A 24,469-nucleotide genomic window follows, 5' to 3' on the forward strand; every position below is an offset into this window, starting at 1 on the left:
GACAGGAAAAAAGACACAGATGTGTATAATGGACTTTTGGACTCAGAGGGAGAGGGAGAGGGTGGGATGATTTGGGAGAATGGGAATTCTAACATGTATACTGTCATGTAAGAAATGAATCGCCAGTCCATGTCTGACGTAGGGTGCAGCATGCTTGGGGCTGGTGCATGGGGATGACCCAGAGAGATGTTGTGGGGAGGGAGGTGGGAGGGGGATTCATGTTTGGGAATGCATGTAAGAATTAAAGATTTTAAAATTTAAAAAATAAAAAAAATTTAAAAATTAAAAAAAAAAAGAAAGAAACCAAGACTGGGCACCAGGTGTGTTCAGTCTAACTGAGGTGTTATTGTTTCTTGGCCCCATCACCAGACAAAGGTAGGCAACATACACATGTATATACATTATACCTATAAATATACATATATGCATACATATATATGTATAAAAAATACTATCTATGTTTTAGAAATATGGTACACATTGATACTCCAATTTCAATTCAACTCAGCAGAGTTCTTTTTGCCTTCTTCCATTCCATTTTATGTCCCTTCTTTCCTAGCAAGAACGCTGATTCCCAAAAATAACAATTCATTTACAGTTGACCCTTGAGCAAAACAGGGCAGTTAGGGGTGTCAACCTCCCCCCCCCCATACACAGTTGAAAATTCTCATATAACATTGTAGTCAATCCTCCGTATCTGTAGTTTGACATCCACAGATTCAACCAACCTCAGATTAGATAATGCTGTACTGTCCTTAGTCACTCAGTCATGTTCGACTCTGCAACCACATGGATTGTAGCCCGCCAGGCTCCTCTGTCCCTGGGGATTTTCCAGGCAAGAATACTGGAGTGGGTTGCCATACCCTCTTTCAGGGGATCTTTCCAACCCAGGGATCGAACCCAAGTCTCCTGCATCGCAGGCGGATTCTTTACTGTCTGAGCCACAGGGAAGCTCTGGTACAGGTTAGATAGCATTGTAGTATTTATTTTTAAAATCTGTATATAAGTGGATCAATTCAGTTCAAACCTATGTTGTTTGAGTCACCTGTACTCCTTTGTTCAATCCTATAATACATACAAAATTTTTTCAGAATTGCTTTTTCCTAACCATGCAAAAAAAAGCCTACTAAAAAGTGTTCAGGGTTTGTGTGAAATTTCCCCCCACCCATGCTCCCACCTAAGCCTGAGGTGTTCCTAAGTAACCTGAATTAGTCATTTCTTTCTTTCTCTCTCTCTTCAGTTATGTTTTCCATTTGAAGTTTTATTGGGTGATTGTCAGTTTGCTTCCAGCTTTACAGATTTTTCCCATTTCCATTCTTATTAATTTTATTTTTGAATCTGTAGAACATTAACACATTCCTGAAAGTCAAAACTATGCAAAAAGATGTATACTCAGAGAAGTATTACTCCCACAATATCTCTATCCTTTATAGGTAACCAACTCTAATGTTTCTTGATGTATCCTTCCTGTGTTTCTTTTATAAAAATAAGCAAATATATATGCTTTCTGATTTTCCTTCTTTTTTAAAAATAAGGTAGCATACTATATATCTTCTTCTGCATTTAACAATATCTCCTAGAAATCACTCAATGTCAATTCATAGAGCTCTTCCTTGTTCTTGCTTATAGCCACACAGCACTCCACTGTGTGTAATTATCATGATTTTTCAATCAATTTCCTATGTTTGGACATTCAGGTGGTTTCCAGTGTTTTATGATTACAAATAATACTAAAAATAACAATAATAATAAATAAATAACACCGCCTTGTTAATCTAATATTTGTGATAATATTGAATATAGTAATATTAGGGAAAACCACTAGACCATTCAGGTATGACCTAAATCAAATCCCTTATATTATACAGTGGAAGTGAGAAATAGATTTAAGGGACTAGATCTAGAAATAGATTTAAGGGATAGAGTGCCTGATGAACTATGGACGGAGGTTCGTGACATTGTACAGGAGACAGGGATCAAGATCATCCTCATGGAAAAGAAATACAAAAAAGCAAAATGGCTGTCTGGGGAGGACTTACAAATAGCTGTGAAAAGAAGAGAAGCGAAAAGCAAAAGAGAAAAGGAAAGATATAAGCATCTGAATGCTGAGCTCCAAAGAATAGCAAGGAGAGATAAGAAAGCCTTCCTCAGTGATCAATGCAAAGAAATAGAGGAAAACAACAGAATGGGAAAGACTAGAGATCTCTTCAAGAAAATTAGAGATAACAAGGGAACATTTCATGCAAAGATGGGCTCGATAAAGGACAGAAATGGTCTGGACCTAACAGAAGCAGAAGATATTAAGAAGAGGTGGCAAGAATACACAGAAGAACTGTACAAAAAAGATCTTCATGACCCAGATAATCACGATGGTGTGATCACTCACCTAAAGCCAGACATCCTGGAATGTGAAACCAAGCGGGCCTTATAAAGCATCACTATGAACAAAGCTAGTGGAGGTGATGGAATTCCAGTTGAGCTATATATCTCTCAAATCCTGAGATATGATGCTATGAGAGTGCTGCACTCAATATGCCAGCAAATTTGGAAAACTCAGCAGTGGCCACAGGACTGGAAAAGGTCAGTTTTCATTCCAATCCCAAAGAAAGGCAATGCCAAAGAATGCTCAAACTACCGCACAATTGCACTCATACCACACTCTAGTAAAGTAATGCTCAAAATTCTCCAAGCCAGGCTTCAGCAATACGTGAACTGTAAACTTCCAGATGTTCAAGCTGGTTTTAGAAAAGGAAGAAGAACCAGGGATCAAATTGCCAACATCCGCTGGATCATGGAAAAAGCAAGAGAGTTCCAGAAAAACATCTATTTCTGCTTTATTGACTATGCCAAAGCCTTTGACTGTGTGGATCACAATAAACTGTGGAAAATTCTGAAAGAGATGGGAATACCAGACCACCTGACCTGCCTCTTGAGAAACCTATATGCAGATCAGGAAGCAGCAGTTAGAACAGAACATGGAACAACAGACTGGTTCCAAATAGGAAAAGGAGTCCGTCAAGGCTGTATATTGTCACCCTGCTTATTTAACTTATATGCAGAGTACATCATGAGAAATGATGGGCTGGAAAAACACAAGCTGGAATCAAGATTGCCAGGAGAAATATCAAAAACCTCAGATATGCAGATGACACCACCCTTACAGCAGAAAGTGAAGAGGAACTAAAGAGCCTCTTGATGAAAGTGAAAAAGGAGACTGAAAAAGTTGGCTTAAAGCTCAACATTCAGAAAACGAAGATCATGGCATCCGGTCCCATCACTTCATGGGAAATAGATGGGCAAACAGTGGAAACAGTGTCAGACTTAATTTTGGGGGGCTCCAAAATCACTGCAGATGGTGATTGCAGCCATGAAGTTAAAAGACGCTTACTCCTTGGAAGGAAAGTTATGACCAACCTAGATAGCATATTGAAAAGCAGAGACATTACTTTGCCAACAAAGGTCCATGTAGTCAAGGCTATGGTTTTTTCAGTGGTCATGTATGGATGTGAGATTTGGACTGTGAAGAAAGCTGAGCACTGAAGAATTGATGCTTTTGAACTGTGGTATTGGAGAAGACTCTTGAGAGTCCATTGGACTGCAAGGAGATCCAACCAGTCCATTCTGAAGGAGACCAGTCCTGGGTGTTCATTGGAAGGACTGATGCTGAAGCTGAAACTCCAGTAGTTTGGCCACCTCATGCGAAGAGTTGACTCATTGGAAAAGACCCTAATGCTGGAAGGGATTGGGGGCAGGAGGAGAAGCAGACAACAGAGGATGAAATGGCTGGAAGACATCACTGACTTGATGGACATGAGTTTGAGTGAATTCCAGGAGTTGGTGGTGGACAGGGAGGCCTGGCGTGCTGCGATTCATGGGGTCACAAAGAGTCAGACACTACTGAGTGACTAAACTTAACTGAATATTAAATATAATAAACTTGTGTGCTTTTATTTTCAGATTGTTTGAAGTATACCAGGATAAATCCCTAGAAATCAGATTGCTGGGTCAGAGGATAAATGCACATATAGTTTTGTTAGATATTATCAAATTTTCTTCCATAGGAATTGTACCATTTTTCATTCCCATCAACAGCGTATGAAAGTAACAGCTTCTCTGCAGCCTTGCTAACAAGTGTATTGTCAAGCTTCAAATTTTTGCAAATCTGATGAGCCAAGGTTGTATTTTAAAGAAAGGAACACATTAACGCACATTAAAGATGTACAATGGAAAAATAAAGCAACGCATGGAGAAGCAGGCCACTGGAGGGAATGGGGGCGGCAGGAATGACCTAATGTGTTTTGCATTATAGATACATAAACTAGGGATTAAGAAGAACACTGAGATGAAAGAAGGAAAAGGGTGACTAAAAAAACCCAAATTACTTCTTAATCTCTGAAATTTAAAAGATCGTTAAATAAACACAGTACACAAACAAGAGTCAGTTTCACTGAGTGATGAATGAGTTCTGGGGTTGCATGTTCAGGTAGGGATAACGCCAAGATGTATTTTCCTCCTATTAAAATGCCGAGATGCATTTGCTCCTTCCTGTTGAATGCCACCTCTATACCCTGTATTTATTTATTTAATGGCATTTGTCTCACCATATTACAATTATTTATTTTCAAGTTGTCTTCTCTCCCAGACAGTGAGCTTGTTGAGGACAGAACTACGTCTTACTCCTGTCTGCGTCTTTAGAACAGAATAATTACAGATGCGTTTGGTCTCTTGCAAATAAATCTGGACTGAAGGAAAGGAAGGAAGTGTGGAATGGAAGATGGACATATTCAATAACAACCTAGAGCAGATGCACTATGCATCGAAACATGAAGTTTCATTCCAGCGTGAGACATGTGTTCAAGGAAAGACCTTTGCCCACAGTTGACCTGCTGCAGCTTTTCCACAAGACATTTTCTAAATATATTTTTAAATACAAATTCCCATCAGAATAAAAGGAAGGTGTCACATCCACGGGATGATGGCTAATGCCCAGTAAATAGGGGGAAAAAATAGAAACTTAATGAATTTTGTCCGGATTAATCTTACGGTGCCTAAGTAAATCTCCAAGCTTTGATTACAGGAGTCAGGGCAGAACAGCACCTTGGTGAGAAATGGAAGACAGTAAATTCAACGGAGCATGAAATTTAAGCACCGAATCATTTACTAGCAGGCATTAATGACTAATAAGGCATCGTTACTACTAACGTAATAAATAACTAATCTTGAGAGTTTGACAACACTTTCACAGGTCAGTGTTTTGAATCCTCACAGTCTCAGGGAATAAGTATTTTGTAATAATCTTTTTACAGAAGAGGAAACCTGGTCTTTACTTACTTTTTCCCAAGATCACTGGGCCCTGATTTTCTGAACTCTGTGACTGCACACTGCCAGCCAAAGGAGATGAGTTAAAACCTAACAAGTGATTAGAATTGACTGGAGAAATCAGAACCCAACTCTAATTAAGGAATTTGCTAATTGCCCTTCTCTCTGCAGACTTTACTCTACTCTTGGTCTTTAGCCCTAGCACAGACTTGACCTCAATCATGCTTTCTGCAAAACAGCGATGGGCAGAGAGTATTGTTTCCAAGTTACATTTGGCCACAAAATGAATCTCCCTGTCCTTTCCAAAGCTACATTCCCAAGCCCTTCGAGCACAAAGCTGCCCACTGTCTCAAGAAACCATGCTAAGAACTTCCTGTTCTGAATCTGTCCAGATCCCACCTTCCTGACACCCCATCCAGGCTTCCCCAAACATGAGTTCCCCAAGCTCTGGGCCCTACCATTTCTTTCTCAGCTTTTCCTTCATTTCTTGCCCCATTTGGACCTGGTAACATGGGCTCTGGGCAGTCTGCTGCCGGACCGACTGGGAAATCTCCTGAGATACAGTCCCCAGAACCACCCTCAGGCCCTTCAAGGTATTGCCAGTGCTCAGCACCCACCTCAGGCCAAGGTTCAAAATTCTCAATGATCAAAACAAAGGAAAGGTTGACAGAACTTCCAGTGCTCTTTCAAGTCCACGTGCAAACATCAGCTACCATCTACCACTGAGCACTACCAAAGGGAAATATACTCACGGGAATGGGGGAATGTTGTGAAGAAAAGATGGGGTGTGAGCGTAGGAATCTAGGTATCCCTGTGTCTCCTCTCTCTAGTCTTTGCCACCACAGCGTTTTGGTTAAGGCATAGGTTCTGGAATCAGCCGCCTGGGTTCAAATTCTGGTTCTGCTACTCACTGAATCACTCTGGGCAAGCAACTTACCCTCCTCAGGTCCCCCTTTTTTCATCAGTTAAATAGTGATAATAATACTAGAATCTATCATTTTACGAGAAATATCTGTGACATATGAATTTGAATTATGCGATTTTGAAAGAATGTGATGGGAAACATTTTAAAAAATAATAATAATAGTATAATACTAAGACATATCTCATAGGGTTGTTTTGAGAAATCAGTGTAAAATCCACATGAAAGGACTTTAGAATCATGCCTGACACATATTAACTATGGTTCCCCCCACTTCACTCTACCCAGGCTCCAAATCTCTCTTAATATTTTCATGCCATTTCTAAACAGCTGTCAAACCCAATCACTATGTCACTGAGTGTCTCATACATTCTCCCCTTCATCTCCACTCTCTTTGCTACTACTTGAATGCAGACTCTGAGACAGAGTCTACCAGTTAACTGCCTTCCCCTGCACGCCTTCTCCCTCTTCTCCTTAATGAAAGAGCCCTCCATTTTAGCCTGACACATGGCCATCCCAGTAAGATCACTTAAATCCCTAGAAGATAACATTGGGAAGGTGGTGTTAACAGATATCATACATATGAAACAGGTCACCAGCTTAAGAACACACACAAGCCTCCTTTATTGTGGTCCCTGCTCCCTGGTTCTTACATCGTCTTGAGCTGGAAACCATCCTGACTGTATGCCTTTCACCTTCATTACTGGGGGTTGGGCTCACCAAAGTCCCCACCCCATTTTAAACCTACTGTCAAGATCTTCCATGAAGGCTCTTTTCCCAGAAACTAGGAAACAAATAGTAATAAAAATCCAAGGTACACGGGGATGATTCAGAGAGATGATATGGGGTGGGAGGTGGGAGGGGGGGTTCACTATTGGTAACTCATGTACACCCATGGTGGATTCATGTCAATGTATGGCAAAACCAATACAGTACTGAAAAGTAAAATAAAGTAAAAATAAAAATTTAAAAAAAAATAAAGATATCATTTGATAAATTAAAAAAAAAATCCAAGGTAGATTTCTTCTGGAGCAAATGAACATTGTGTATCTCAAAGAATCTTCAAACTACTGCAGAGAAAACCTTTTCAGAGGTTCTCTGTCCCCCAGAGAAGGGAGTCTTGTGCAGCATTTCCTCATATCTTTCATTGCATTGTACTGCTTTCTACCTTAAGACACTGTAGAGTAACGTCTTGCTTATTTGTATCCCTCCCCCTTCCCAGCTATACTTGACTTCTCTCCTAGTAGACTGTAAACTCTTCAATGAAGGATTTAAATCTGGTTCATCTTTGCAGCCCTACGAAGTACATCTAGGCCAATACCTTACATAAGTTGCTACTCATTCCAATATTAGATTGTTATTTAGATAATTAATACTATTAGATACTTAAATCAATGAAGATCAGACTTGGTAGAAAGAATCTTTGGAAAAGGTATGGCTCCAAACCATCATACAAAGACTGCATAGGATTTAGACTTGCTAAGGAGAGACAAATGGTGTGAGCAGGTGAGGTATTGGTCCTAGAACCTTGGAACAAAGTTCTAAAATAAATCTCCCTCTGCCTCACTTGCAAGCACATGTTATTCCCATAGACCTCATTCAGGGGAGCCTTCAGCTTTTAGCATCCTTGCCAGAAGTTCAGAAATTTCTGGAGTAAGGTGAATTACTGAAATTCCCACATAGCACAGTGGTAAAGAATCTGCTTGCCAATGCAGGAGACACAAGAGACACAGGTTCAATCCATGGGTCAGGAAGATCCCCTGGAGTAAGAAATAGCAACCCACTCCAGTACTCTTGGCTGGGAAATTCCATGGACAGAGGAGCCTGCTGGACTACAGTCCATGGAGTTGCATGGAGTCAGACACAACTGAGCTACTGAGCACACAAGGTGAATTAGGACTCTTCCATTCTAGCTACCTTGGGAACAATTGGTCTTCTGGAAAACCAGCTTCAAGAGAAATCTCAGACCCAAGCCCTGTAGGTTAAACAGTTTTCCCAACCCCACAATCTCCATCCAGTTTTGAAATTTAAAAATAGAAGTAATAATAAAGGCTAGGAGCAGGGATATTGAAGAAATGGAGGGGGAAATTGAAACAAAACTTGCTGAATATGTGGTGTTTCATATCCTCCAATCCACAAAGTTCATCTTAAATAGGAAGAGAGTAGAATCATGTCAGATTCGTTTATAATGGAGCCTTTTAAGTTAACTTGTTTGGACTTGCAACCAAAGCAAGAAATTCTACCTCTGGAAGAAAAGCATCTGTCTTATAAGATGGACATTCAATCCCAAAATAATTAACGGTGGTTAAGGAAGGATTCAAACCAATTAGGTTTTCTGTTCAAGTTGATTCCATCCCATTTTTCAATGCCCCTGTGAAGTCTTTATGCAATCCAGGGCAAGCCCCTCACAACCGCAGGAGGTCACAGATGAGAGGGCAGACCTGACCCAGGCTTCATGCAGAGCAGATGTCCCTGCTTCATGCCAATTAGGAGCCAGGAACTGTGCTCTCTGCCTCTGGTCTCTGATTATCTGTTTATGTGAAGTTACATGTAACTGGAACCTCTTTGAAAGCTGAGCCGTGTGGAAGCCATTTAAAAATTATTTGACTTCTAATTATAAGCCAGATAGAGCTGTTTTCATGCAAGGGGAGGAACACTTCAGAGACTGTCAAGGTTCAGAACGTTCCGTGGGCGACAGGTGGTCTGAATATTTGAAGAACTTTCTGTGTCCAAGATAACCTTGACTGAAGGAGTGAGCAGTGGAATTTTAAAGGAAATATGAACTTTGCATACAAAGTTGGAGCACATGAAACACTTAGCCACATCTCATTTTAGAAACTACATTGGCCAGATGGAATCATTGGGTTTCCTTGCAAGGCCACACAGTGGCAAGGATGGACTCTTGGCTTTGGTGTTGGGCAGAGTTTGGCTAAGTAAACTTGGGAAAGTTACTAAACTCTCAGAGCCTCAGTTTATTTATCCACAAAAGGTAGGAAATAATTCCTATTTACAGGGTTGTTGTTCTAAAAATTAAATGAAATAATGCATGTGATTGCTCTACTACTTGACAGCTATTATCCTACTTATTACTATTTTAAATCATAATTATATGTCTGGAACAGTAGGACAGGACAGGTCTACAGCATACGATTGACTGAACTTAGACAAGAAGAGTTTACAACTGCCTGGGAAAACTGAACAAGAGAAATTCAATCTCCAATGTCACTGCTGTAACATAAATCCCAAAGCATTTTATCTTTTCCCATCTTCTTCCTAATTCGCAGCTCTTTCTAGGCAGAGTAGCAGAAATTCTGTGTAGGGTACAAGATTCAGAATCAAGGACTCCAGGGGAACCAAGAAAACAACTTTTATCCTCTTGAAGTTGAGCAGTACACTTCAGGCCTCTCCTGAGTCTCAAAAGGTTATCTCAGGGGTTAATGGTTAGAAAATGTGAGCACATAGGAACAAAGAATAGCTGCTGGGCCAGGAAACTGGTAACAATTTAAACAATAGATCAGCCATAGCAGAGACAGAGAACTTTTAGTTCCACCCTAAAGGACATAGCCAACATGTCTGATGTACATTCTAAGTAGTTTACAGAAACCAGGCTCCCATCAGATGGAAAATGATGACCACAGGTACGTAGACCCCAGACCAGCTGGGACCAGAAGGCTGATGACGTTGACTTCCGTCACCACCATGAGCCGATCAGGCATCCGGCCACCCACACCCCTAATGTTGCCTTTGAAAACCCTTTCCTGAAGACTATAGGGGAGTTTGTCTTTTGAGTACTAACTGCCTGTTCTCCTTGCTTGGCACCCTGCAGTAAATGCTGTACTTTCCTTCACCACAAGCTGGTTTCAATAGATTGGCTTTATTGTGTGTTGGGTGAAGGGATCCAAGGTGGGAAACACTCTTACATGAAAGCACATCCCTACGTGAAAAACCTAGCAAGCTAACCCATCACAGAGTCAGCCAGGATATATTTAGACCAGATGAGCACGTGTACTACACTGGACCCCAGGGAGACACCATCACAGATAAGGGATGTTATTGAGCCTAGGGAACCAGGTATGGTCAACCCTGGTTTTGAATTCTGCTCACTGGAAGTTTAATGAACTGTAAATAAAACAATTATTTCAACAGTACCCAGTTGTCTCATCTGATGGATGAAGCCTGGAGATAGCTCCTTGTAAATCCATTGTACTTCATCAGTTACCCATAAATTTTAGATGTGTCAGCTGGCACTTACAGTCAAGGCTGGACAAGACATCTTGACTTACAGCTTGGTGATGCAGCCAACCTGAAAAAACAGAGAGATAAGTAAGAGGCAATAGTCAAACTATTTTGACAGCAGGTATGACATGGGTATGAACCAGCTAGCACCAGGTTTATACAAAAGACCTGAAAGCCAGCTCTAATTCTGTATGATTGAAAAAAGCTGAGCTCCACATCCCCCAAACTGGGCTTAAATGCTGAATTCAACAGGCTTGTAATTACATGCAGTACCATGATCGAGCATGACTATATACCATTTTACTACACAAAGGAGAACTATTGGGTTCTATTCACAAGAGAAAGTGCTACAAAGATTCCTTTCTCAGTAGGATAAAAAGAGACACATCAGAGCATATATTTTCCGGCAGTTTATTCTTATGAAACCAAGCATAAAGGATAATGCACCTGATTTAGGTATTTTTTTAATATGCCCTGGGGGAGTTGGAGCCAACCAGGAGAAGCAGGAACAATGATGGGACCCATCCCAATATCAGCAGATGAGTAGGCAGATAATCCCAATGTGAGAAGTAAACTTGCTTTGATTTCCTTGCCTGCCCTTCCTCTTCTATACCCCCTCACACATCCCTTGTGCCCCATTCTCCACCAGGCAAGACCACACAAAATCCATCCCAAACAGATGACACTTTCTTAGGTCAAAGGCCCCTAGGAAAGTCCACTTGATCTTTGTTTCAAAGGACTGATTTCCATCATTGTCAGAAAACCCTGCTTCACAATGAAGACTTATGTAACGGAGATGGCTAGCCTTTTAGACTCACACATATTTCCCTTGAGGACGCTTTCATCCTCTCTCCAAAGTATAGGCCCTTGGGCTACACTCCCTCACTGGATTAGTGGGTATCACTGTCTTGTCTGCAGGGACACCTGAGAGAATCTTGGGAGGACAGCCCAAGCAGGCAGGAGGGAGAAGCCAAGAACATGGTGCCAGGTGGCAGAATGCCCATCTTCACAGCACTCCTCTGCCTCCATCCTCACCTACTTCTCCTACAAAAAGCCAGCCCTAGAATTCAGGAAAGAAGTGAGCTCAGCTTTCACCACCTCATGAACCTGGAGCCCCAGGCACCTTCTCTCCAAGCCTCCTCCCAGAAGAGTCTTCATTTCTCCTCCCAGACACTGGTCCCAAATGTGTAGTCACAGCCCCATTTTCTGGAAAACAGAATTATCCCTTTTCTCCGTATATCTACAGCAGTTCCAGATCTCTTCATGGGGATGGCGTAGGAGGTATTTTCATTGATTCAAAGATGCATTCTTTGCAGGACAAACAAGGTATCTTTTTCACCCTCTCTTGCTGGAACAGGGGGAAAACACAGATTTAATCTTTAGTAGAGCATACTATTGGGTATATAGTATACTTTTTTTTTTAATTCTCTATATAGTTGTGCTAGAGAAGACTCTTGAGAGTCCCTTGGATAGCAAGGAGAGCAAACCAGTCAATCCTAAAGGAAATTGACCCTGAATATTCATTCAGGGCTGATGTTAAAGCGGAAGCTCCAATACTTGGCCCCCTGTGCTAACAGCCAACTTATTGGAAAAGACCCTGATGCTGGGAAAGATTGAAGGCATGAGGAGAAGGGGACAACAAGGGATGAGATGGTTGGATGGCATCACTGACTCACTGGACATGGGTTTGAGCAAACTCCAGGAGATGATGAATGACAGGGAAGTCTGGCATGCTGCAGTCCATGGGGTGACAAAGAGTTGGACACGACTGAGTAACTGCACAACAACAACAATAGTAGATGTAGGGTAAAACGTGAAACTTCTCCATGAAAACCTTGAAAATTATTGTAGAAAGCCCCCCATTATTCTTTTTTTCTCAGCTTAGAACCTACTTCCTTTTCTTCACATGCCAAATAATTCAGGTAAGAGGCCACTAGAGCATATACAATTAAGTAAATGTTCTACATAAAGCAATTTGTTTTTCATTTTAAAATGCCAATTTGGAAACAGTAAATTTTTATTTCAGTAGCTTTATATTCATGCCAGCTATGGACGTGTTAGTATCATTTAAAATTGGTAACAGTTTACTAATTAATTTATTGCATTATAGAGATTACAATGTTGTTCACTGCTGTGCATAATAATCATTGGTCTTTCATGCAGAGTATTTGAACATAAAAACACAGTGGTATTTAAAGGATGTGTGTTTACACCAAATAAATTCAATCCAACCCAAAAAAATGGAGTTCTTTTCAGTGTATAAAATATCAAATTTGGAGCAAAATCCTAAAGCTTTGATATCACCTTTGTTTTCCCAAGTCATTCCATCTCTCTTTTCTCCCTATTAAAAATTTCTTTGAAAGGCTGTGGACTTTAACATCAAGAGTCCAAATGGAAAATATGATACCCAAGAGGTGATTATAAACAGGTAGCAAGATCTGGCCCCCAGTGTCCTGAATTTGGGTCCAGGCACCAAAGTCTCTTTTTCTAATTTGTGGCTGTACTTCACACCTGACCTTGGCTCTTACTTTTCTCCTTGGAAGCTGAATTCCATGCACAGTTGAGCCCATATTGCTAAATGCAAGTACAGAGCCAGACACTGCTTAGAGAAACCAAACTGTGGGTTTAAGCTGTATTAGGCTCATCAGTGAAGTAGCTCAGACCTACTGAAACAGAATTGCTAGGAGCAAAACCCCAGCAATCTGCATTTAACTGTGACTTAGGCTGAAGGGTAAGCACCATGAGGGACAGAACAGGAGTCCATGATGTCATGGTTGAAAGGTCTCCTGCAAAGGTTGATACAGGAGGTCATTGGGCAACTGTGTTCTGATTAGATTGCTTTGTCTGAACATGGTGTGAGGCTACACAGCTGTGAGTGGCAATGCAGGGTCTATCTTAAAGGACAGACCCTTCACGAAGCCAGTGACCCTAGAACAGGACACCCAAATTCAGTAGGTAGACTTGAGATGAGAGGCAGCCACGTCCTTCCTCTTGGTGGACCTGGCCCTCCTCTACTGGACCCTTTCTCAGTCACGCAGAGACTCTGAGGGTGCTCCTAGTTATGGGAGGGGGATGTTACCTTTGACTAGGGCCACCAGTTGGGGCATGCAAAGGAAAGGACCTGAGACGGCTGCTCCAGCTGCAGCCAGAGCTGGCTGCACATAGTAAGTGCCTCTCTGCGTTTGCCCCTTTGTTGTCCCCAGTGAACTGCAGTTACGTCTGAATCACATACCAGTCTGGTCTCAGTTGTGCTTTAGGGGAAAATCTGTGTCTTTTCCTGGTATTTAGGGAACAGAGCCCAGGAACCAGTGCTCTAGACAGCAGTAAACAGCCCACCAAGAGGGCCACAAATTTCCAGACAAGAGTCAGAAGTGGGAACCTCAGGAGTTCCACCATCCGCAGAGAGCGCCCTCTTCTGATAAACCTGGGGTGTGAATGTATTAAGACAAAAGGGAAAGACCTAGAAAACAAAAAACCAGGCAGGGTGTAGAACCATGAAATATTAATAGAAGATACGTGTGTGGTCAAGTGAAACACACCATTCTCAAGAAGGGATCATCTGAGACCACAGAGAACTCCTGGAAAGAAAGCAGGAAGAAACAATGGGGAAAAAAAGTTCCACAGCAGAACAACCAGCGTGCGACTACAGTGAACATGAAGATCAAAGCAACGCAGGAAGCACTGACTTCCTGCCAGCAAGGAATCACGCATGAAATTTGACATGATCAGGCCTAAGAGCTTCACTCAAATATCACTGCTCCCACAGCAGAAGCCAGAGGGCTGAGTTACCTCCCCAGACACCAAGAGTCTAAATAACCACAGCTAAACAAAGTTGATCTTAATGAAAATTCTTATTCCAAATTGTTCAGCTGGGGCCAGGGGAAGGGTCAGGAGAAAGTAGTTATTAATATCAGGGTGCTGACCTGTCCTGGGGCTTCCCTGGTGGTGCTAGGGGTAAAGAACCCACTTGCCAATACAGGAGATGCAGGAGACACAGATTCAGTCCCTGGGTTGGGAAGATGCCCTGGAGGAAGTCATGGCAACCCACTCTAGAATTCCTGCCTGGAGAATCCCATGGACAGAGGCTCCTGGCAGGTCCACAGGGTCACCAAGAGTCAGACACGACTGAAGAGACTTAGCACTCATACACTCCAGTCCTAGGTGGAGCTCTCCAGAAAAGATGTCCTAGCATAGCAGCCAGGGTGGAAGGGCCAAGGAAGGACACAGCCCTCATGAAGTAGCTGGAAGTTACAGATGGAGAAGGTGTTTCATTCCATGTTTTGTTCATCCCACCAAGTAGCTGCAGCATCTTCCTAGTCTCTCTGCTTGCTTCACCTCTCAGCCACTTCCTTCCCCCAGCAATTCCTCTGCCTGCTAGGGTCGATGTTCACAAAACCGACCATACTGCTCATCATGCTGAAACCCTCCAGCAGCTCCCCACTGCCCTCAGGGTGGCTTATGAGCTCCTCAGTACAGCATCTGAGGCTGAGGCCCTCTGCCGTCTCACTCTGATACCACGGCCCTCTCTCTACTCCCCATCTCTCAATGGCAGAGTCAACATGGCGCCTCAGATGGCAGGCAGGTGTGGGGAAACTAAGCCCTGTGCAGCAGATGGCCTCGGGGCAACTAGGCCTAGCAGTGAAGCACAGGGGACACGGGAGAGTGTTCCCAAGACAGGATGCCTCCACAGCTCCACAGAAGGCTCAACTCTGACCATCAGCCCTGTGGCAGTCATGGGAGGGCCTCTCACAGACCTCCACATCCAGGAGGCATGATGAACCAAGGGCCCCAGGGTCCACACTCAGAAAGCTACAGCCACCTTCGTGCTGAGGCCACCATTCCCACGAGCTGCTCCTGGCCCATGGCTGAGCACAGCAGGTCCATAACCAGGCTGGTGGCTGTCTTGGCTCTAAGCTTCTCCAGGAAGCTGGCTAAACCTTCCTCTTCCTTAGCGGCAGTCTAGGATGCTGCCACCAACCTTCCCTCCTCCTCTACTCAGCTCAGACTTCCATCACAGCTGGACAGCTGGACAGCTCTCCCCCATTTTCTCTTGTGTAGGCATTGTCCCTAATAAAATCCTTGCAGGTTTAATGCTGTCTCCAGGTCTGCTTCCCCCAAGACCCAGGTAAACATAGCTCTCAGGAAAAGAGAGACAACAGTTGTTTATTTGGAATCTGGAACCCTCAGCCTCTTATTCTTTCACCCCTCGAATATCCATGCACACCTGGTGCTGTTAGGTATGGGGGCAAGGGGCACCAGGGCAGCACTCCCAGGAGGAAACAGGTGGGAGAAAGAAGGTAAGTCAGGTCAGAATCTGCCCATCTAACCAGAACCCTGGGCACTGCCAAGAACTCAGCCCAGTTCTACTCCAGACTCTGATGAGAGAGGAGACAAAACCATTCCTGATACTAACCCCTTTGCGCAATAGTCTTCACCTTTAGTAGAATGAACATGTGCTTGAAGAATACCTAGCCAGTCTGATGGGCAGGACCCAAGTACAGATAAGACAGGAAGGGAGGCTAGAGGGTTAGAAACCATATAGGAAATAGATCCCAGCAAGAACCCAAATGCAAAACCAAGCTAAACTTACTTATAACACACCTTCATCATGAAAATCCACAAAGTCACCATCAATCAGGTGATCCTGTTGGGAAAAAAAAAAAAAAAAACACTTTAACCAAGTTAAGAGTTTTAATAAAAATGAATCTGGTGAGATGAGAAAATGTTGTTAACCATCAGTGTCACCTAATCATGGCTAACAAGGATTCTCATGCTTTTACTTAACTGAGGATTAAGACAGTGATGGCAAGTTTATTAAATGATATCATTGTAATTACACACCCAGCTAACCCTGCAAAGCTTTGCTTCATGATCCGTGCTGGGTATCATTTAACTAAGAGCATAGAGCTGATGGGCCTCAACAATCAGGCTAATCTGCTTGTTTGTCATGTTCTGTGGGATGTGACAAAAAGGAATTTCAACATGATCTGAAGACAGGTTGGATTAGATGAGTGACAGCAGATGAGTCACTATAGCCCACCAAGAAAATCAAGGGGCCTAAAACTTGTTAAATCTCCACATCTGTCACTAGGTGCTTCAACACCCTCAAAGAGATTTTACAAAGACAGAGCAGAAAGAGAACTAACAGAGAAAAATGCGGGGCTTAGGCCAACCTCATCAACCAGACTCTCTTTTCATTATGATGTGGTTTAACCAGATGTTGGAAGTCAAAGTCTTTTTGAAAGGTCTTCTTCTAGTTATGGGATGATAGCTAACTGAGCCAGGTCCGGGCAAACTGTGAATAAGGCAGCCTGCTCTCTGAAGCATCCTCCCTTCTCTTGTCTGTCCTGAAATGCCTTCTGCCATCTCTGTTCTAAGGTTCCAATTCCAGGACCTCCTAAGGGGAGTGGAAAAAAGGATAGTTGTTAAATGCTCCATTTAGTCATCTTCTCTCTCCCCTTATTACCACAAAACTACCACAGTGGGGGTTCACTGATAAATTTCCTGTTTCCAGCAGAGGGTTGTTGACTAAAAAAATATTCACAACCTAAAAGTTGAGAGTTATGTTTTATTTAGTTGAAATTTTTAGGACTTCAAGCCCGGAAGACAGCACCTCAAGTAACCCTGACAGAACTGCTCCAGGGAGGAGCCAGGTAAAATAGAAGTTTTGCAACAAAGGACAGGTAATCTGAACATCACAAGAGTATCATTAGTTAAAGAAAACCAGACATCCCAAGTTAAGGAATTTAGCACTTTTCTATGTGTGGGAAGATGCAAGAGTCTAGGCTCCCTGAATCATTCCTTTCACACATCTCAGCTATGGGGCCAGGATCCTATGTTTTTCACATCCTGAGCTCCCTTGGGGCTCACCATAGGAAGTGACTGCCGTCTGGTGGCTGCCAGATGGCAGGTATTCTTCTTCCTGAGTGCCCTTAGGGCTCACCAGCTCAGATTAGGGGGCTGTAATTACTGATGACTATGACATCCTTGTTTACTGATATGACAGGAAATAGTCCATTTCTCAGGGTGAAGATGGTAAGAAGCGCTGGTGAAATAGAATAGGACCCTGTGGGGCTCTTGGGCAGGATTCTTTCTGTGTCCCCCCTTTCTTATTTGTAAGGAATAGGTTTCAGCCTCCATGACCATTCCAAGCAGTTGCTAATCAAGGAAGGGAAGGGATGCAGAGACAAGGAAGGAGCAGTCAAAAAACAATAGTGCAGCTTTGGGGCAGGGTCCAGGTTCCACCTCAAAGGATACACATAGCAATATCTCTGAACTCTTCTTCAGAACTAAAACTCCCAACAAATGGAAGATGCTAACTACTTGATGAAACAGTTTTCATTCCAGAAAAAAAGGTCACAGCTTGATAAGCTGAAGAACATCAGGAGACCATCTGAGGCCTGGTTAAAGGAATATAGGCCCTGCACACACACCCTGATCCTTATCAGCAACCCTACACCTGCACCATTGCTGTAAAGCTCCTTACCAAATTCTCCCCAGGATTGGGACACAAAGTTTTGAGGGTATTAGCCTGCTGTGTCCCCCTTTGCAAGGCCAAGCAATAAAGCTACTCTTTTGTACTCCACCCAAAACTCTGTCTCCAAGAATTAATTTGGCACCAGTGCATAGGATCCAAGTTTTTGCCATCAGTAGCAGTCCCAGTGATCAGATTGGCTAGTTGTCTGTGGTTGTGGTTTCAGTCTGTCTGCCTTCCGATGCCCTCTCTCAGCACCTACTGTCTTAATTGGGTTTCTCTTACCTTGGACATGGCGTATCTCTTCACTGCTGCTCCAGCAAAGTGCAGCCGCTGCTCCTTACCTTGGACGTGGGGTACCCACCTGCTCCTTACCTTCTCGGCCACTGCTGAAGATGATGATTGCAGCCATGAAATTAAAAGACACTTACTCTTTGGAAGGAAAGTTATGGCCAGCCTAGACAGCATATTAAAAAGCAAAGACATTACTTTGCCAACAAAGGTCCGTCTAGTCAAGGCTATGGTTTTTCCAGTAGTTATGTATGGATGTAAGAGTTGGACTATAAAGAAAGCTGAGCGCAGAAGAATTGATGCTTTTGAACTGCGATGTTGGAGAAGACTCTTGAGAGTCCCTTGGATTGCAAGGAGATCCAACCAGTCCATCCTAAAGGAGATGAGTCCTGAATATTCATTGGAAGGACTGACGCTGAAGGTGAAACTCCAATACTTTGTCCACTTGAGGCAAAGAGCTGACTCATTTGAAAAGACCCTGATGCTGGGAAAGATTGAAGGCAGGAGGAGAAGGGGATGACAGAGGATGAGATGGTTGGATGGCATCACCAACTCAATGGAGATGAGTTTGAGTAAACTCCGGGAGTTGTTGATGGGCAGGGAGGCCTGGCATGCTGTGGTTCACGGGGTCACAAAGAGTCAGACATGACAGAGCGACTGAACTGAACTGAGCTGAGCAGTCCCAGGAGATAGTGCAAAGGTGAGAGGAGAATGGTGAAAACAAAAGGAGGGCCACAGTTAACATAGTCATAAGCAAAAATAATATGTTAGAGGAACTCAACCTGTAATATATGTCTAGAATACGCAAGGGGAGAAGCAGACACTTGGGTCACATGTTTACACTAGTTTGTATGTGTTTGTTACTTAATTCAGTGCCTTGGCATACGTAATCAAAATGAGGACTAGTTTGTGATAAAGTAAGTTTGACTGAAGGATGGTACTTTTCTTACATTTCCTTACAAAAACATCTGGCCTTCCTGGATATCCCCAATATAGTTTCTAAATGATGTTTGCTAAAAATCGAAAGCGTAAAAATTAAAAGACAACCCAGTGTGAAAGCAAAGTCTTGAAAGGATCTTAATCCTAAAGGTGGAAAGGTTTACCATGGGGAAAAAATGTAAAGGGTTGAAAGTAAACACAGACACAAACAAGGGACTAATGCTCATCGAGGTTAAGTCTCGTCAAAGGTCACAGAGTGGAGAAGAGCTTCCAGGATCCAGGTCACGTAAAGCACTGGATTATTTCCACTCTAATCTGGCCTGAGGGTGTGTCCTTGCCCGTTCTCTGAAAAAAAAAAAATGACTTATCTTTAAGTTCTCAGTATTTGAGACTGGCAATTTTGTAGGATAGTAAAGCCTTGTTTAATGCTTTTTTTAACTGAACTATTTTTCTCCAGGAGTCTGTTCAGATCCTCTCTCCTGACCCTCCCCACTCTGTACTTTGATTCAAGCCTCTGGATTTATTTAGTCGTGGTTGGAGTAAAGAGACAGGGGAGGAGATGGTGTAAAAGCGTCTCTAATAAGCATAAGCTGGCTGGCTGCTAAATCCTTTTTAAGAATTGAAGCTTTTGCTGTCCCACTGCCTTTCAGTCAAATTACAGAGAATGACGATTTGGATGATTAGGTCTGTGATGAAACTGGTTATAGAAGCTATTTCAGAACCCACAGTGGTTCCCACTTGAATCAGAACATGAAGACCTGCCAAAGATACTCTATCTAAAACTATTTCAACTCGTTCCGGTCTTCTGCACATGTCAATATTCTCTCCTTCACAAAGGTAATCAATAACTTAAGAGAAAAAAGCAAATCTTGGTGAAAAAAATATATCTGTCGCTCTTTGCTGTGTAAAATACTACTTCAGTTCTGCCACCTTCAGCTGTATTTGTTACCACTAATTAGCTGGGTTTTGTTCCAGTGTAAGCTGTCCTCTGAACTATTCTCGTTCTCTGTGTTTACTTTTGAAATTGAATCTTTTCATTCCCAAGCTTGCCAAGGATGCTATTGTAGACAGTCCAAGCTCACGCAGCATAAAGTTAAGATCTGATAGCAATCTGATTTAGTTTGATCATCAAACAGCATCAAATCAGTTCCATTAGTCCCAAATGCCCATTATTCAGATCTGAGAGATCCTGAGTAGCTCTGAAAATCAATCATGTTAACTGGCGACTAGCCAAACTTCCAGCACCCTAGGTGCTACAGAGATCTCATCTAATTGTTGTTAACAGGCATGAACTATTACAAATGAGTCGCTACCTAATTTTGAATAAATTCAGAACTTATTCCACGCAGAATTTTCCAGAGCAAACCTTACATGCTATGATGTTGATGACAACAACAAAGAAGATGAGTTGGATGGTGTTTTCCTCCATCATGATGAAAACTAAAACAGGTACTATATTTAGTCAAGAACTCCGTCTACAGTCATTGAGGCAGCTCCTTGCTCCTCTCTCCCCCCTCTAGCATTCCCAATATGCTTCTCCACCCAATACCCCAAGAGAGAAATAGATTGAAAGTCAACTACATCATACTTACTTTTGGCAAGTGGGATTACTCTTTCCACTAGAACTATTAATATCCACTTAAGGGGTTTTGTTTCCTGCCCTGAATTCACTGCAGATTTGGTATAATAGTGTAGGAAATAGCAAGTAAACGCCTTTAATACCATGTCTGAGAGGCAATAACGTGGTGGAGAGAAATGAGCTAGCTAGCCTCTAAAGCTGTAATAAATATTCCCCTTCTCCAGCTGCATGTGAATCGCTAGAAACAGAGAAATTCACGGATATGTTGAATATTTTTTTCATCAGAACTACATGTAATACTGTAATGGGAAGCATTGTAAGTAAATACATTAAGTACTAGAATTTCTTTAAAAAGAAACAGAGAAAACTTGAGAAGTATGAAATGAGCTGATAAATGTGGATAGGCTTTTTTGAAAAGATATATTTGATAAACTGCTAAAACATACAAATACTTGTTTTTGTTGTTATTTGATTCATGCACACACAAAAACCCTAAAGTGCTGCTTTTGATGAACAAGATATTCGCTTACAAAAGACCCAAGAACTGCCAACTCTTTCTTGGTAGGAAACTTTTTTGGAACTTTCTTTGGAAAAGGATTCAGATGGTAGGGAAGTCATTTTTGGTCCTTTAGACTTCCTCTGCAGGCTGAATTTGATGATTTGCCGGGCTCCCTGTGACTGAGCGACTTCACTTTCGCTTTTCACTTTCATGCATTGGAGAAGGAAATAGCAACCCACTCCAGTATTCTTGCCTGGAGAATCCCAGAGACAGTGGGCCCCCATCTATGGGGTCGCACAGAGTCGGACATGATTGAAGCGACTTAGCAGCAGCAGCAGCAGCTGTGACTGAGTGAGCCAAGGATAAAAAAAAGATGGTGTTTTCAAGCCTGAAGAGGAAAATCCCCCAATTTCTCATAAGTAACCAGTAAGAGAATGGTGGGAATTTGCTGATGAAGTGATGGTAAATGTTTAACAACGTCTCTATAGGGGGAAAAAATGTGTGCATATATAGCTATACTATGTTTACAGATTCAATATAAATTTCACTGATATAAAGGATATATAATACTGACTAATAAATAATAAATTATACACACACAACACCCTTTGTTGTAAATCCCATGTAGCCAATGGACTCACACTGTTTTCTTGACTTTTGTCAAAGCCCTGAATCCATAGTCAAGCTATGGCTGCAAATGACAAACCAGTATAGTTATAACACGAATGTTGGTTGATAGCTTCCTTCCCATTAACAAGAAAAAAAAAAGTAAAATGATTCATATGGGTGTCAGAACTTCGCTTGCTCATCAACGACACGGTGACCTCCTTGCTGAATCAGATATTAGTATCAAATACTATGAGAATTTCCCCCACTTTTTGGACTACTCTCAATGCCACAGGTACAGATACAACCCACTTTTAAGTTTAATATGCATTATTTGTTCTTCTCCATTATTTTCTTAAGTCTAGGCAATCAACAAAACAAAAATAAATCAAGCCCTAATTTGTCATATTTTCAGATTCCCAGGGTGTAAATAAGCCCACCATGACTGATTCCAAGCTACCAATATGATGTCATGAATGCTGCTGGGAAGAAATGAGAAGCAGTACATGACGATATCATTCCACTACACTGATAAAATAGATATAAATAACCTCAGCAGCATAGATAACAGTAAAATGTAAAATAAAGAGTAAGTGATGAGGTCTGATTTATTTCTCTGATATAATTTATTTAATTGTAAGTATATATAATTTAATTTTTAATAATGGGTACAAAATTCCTGACAATTTAATAATAAATTATAGGACAAGCAAGCTGGTATGAACCAGTACCAGTACAACTCTGAAGTATACACAAAATATACCCATGGAGGCTGGACTTTTCGAGAGGCTGAGCATTTGAGACATTCATGCATATAGGTTTTATGTGTATAGGGAAGTTGCTTACTGTGAAATAATGGAAAAATATGTATATAAGCATTGGTATCTGTCCCCAGTGTCTGGCATGGAGCTTCTAAACCCTCGGAATTTCCTGGGTGATAACAATGTCTTTTATTCTAATAAGGCAACTCCTGAATCCCTCCCCACTCTGCAGGGGGGATTGGTCATCAGAAAGACCAAATCTTTCTGGTCACCAGAAAGACCAAATGATTAGATTGGAACTTTTAGCCCCACCCCACCCATACTCTCCAGGAGGGGAAAAGAGACTGAAAATTGAGTTAGTGACTGGTCATTCCTATGTGATAAAGCCTCTATAAAAATCCCAAAAGTACTGGGTGTAGAGAGCTTCCAGGTAGGTGAAAACATTCACATGTCAGGAGGATGGTGCATCTCAGCTCCACAAGGACAGAAGCTCCTGCACTCTGAACCCTTCGAGAACTCACTCTATGAACCTCTTCATCTGATTGTTCACCTGTATCCTTTATTAAATAGTAAACTTATAAATGTGTGTTTCCCTAAGTTCTGAGAGCTCTTCTCTAGCAAATGATCAAATCCAAGAAGGAGCATAACGGGAAACTCCAACTTGTAACCAGTGAGATAGAAGTTGTGGGTAACCTGGACCTACTATTTGCAATTGGCATCTGAAGCAAGGTTCCTGTGGGACGGAGACCTTAACTTGTGGAGTCCACGATAACTCTGGTTGGTGTCAGGATTGAATTGAATGGTAAGATGCCTAACTTGTACCACAGAAATATTTGAAATGTGGGAAGCCCACACATCTGGAGTCAAAAGTGTTGTGAGTGCAGTAGTATTATAAGAGTAAAGGAGAAACGCAGGAAGAATGTGGTTTTTCCTTTATGCCTACTTTTGGCCCACTTACTTGAAATGGTGGTTAAGATGTGGAGAAACCCCTTTGAGCTCTTGACCAAACTTCTGGACATCTCTGAAGGCTCCTCCTAAATGTCTGTGTAAATCGTCATGTATGATCTTTCCAGTCCAACATTTATACCTAAACAACTATTTTGTTTTATCCTGAATCCCACCCATTTAAGGGGTGGGGTTCTTGAGCCTGGCTTTTTCTTCTTCAATACACAGTCTGATTAGCTTGTGTCCACCAAGAAGCAATGGTCAGCTGATCAACCCCAAGAAGATGGCAGGCAGGAAAAGGCAAGAGAATACCTGAATGATTCCGTGACATCATTTGGGAGACACTTAATCCAGGAAGAGAAAACAAGAAAATAAAAGTGCCTGAACCATGTTTTAGCGCTTAGGTGAGACTCGTTGCAGTACTCTGCCTGCCTGGGCACCATTCAGTCACTCAGGATGGTGCCCAGACCCTTATTTTAGAGCTGAACAGATCTACCACCACTTCACCTCCATGGCCTAAGCCTAAGAAAACACAAACATCAAAATTACTCTAATTCAGAAGGAGTCCTGTTTGCGGACTTGGGAGACTGCATGGCTCTTCTACAAAGCCCAAGTCACCCTTAGGTGGGGAATGCATGAGACTGGAAGGCCAGGCTTGTACACAATTTAGGAAATTCTCCTGGTGATACTTTCTACAACTTCACAAAATTATCAATGTTTAAATATCAGGAAGGAAGTGGTTATCATCATGAAAAGCCTGCTAAAAGTAAGGCTCTCAAGGCAAAGAAATCAGAGCTACAATCTCTCCTTTCCTATTTATTAGCTGTGTGCCCTTCAGTGAGTTGCTTGATATCTCTGAGCCTCCATTTCCTCATCAGTAACATGAGGATAATAGTTT

Source organism: Capra hircus, chromosome 2 (assembly GCF_001704415.2).
Source record: "Capra hircus breed San Clemente chromosome 2, ASM170441v1, whole genome shotgun sequence".
Taxonomy (NCBI): Eukaryota; Metazoa; Chordata; class Mammalia; order Artiodactyla; family Bovidae; genus Capra; species Capra hircus.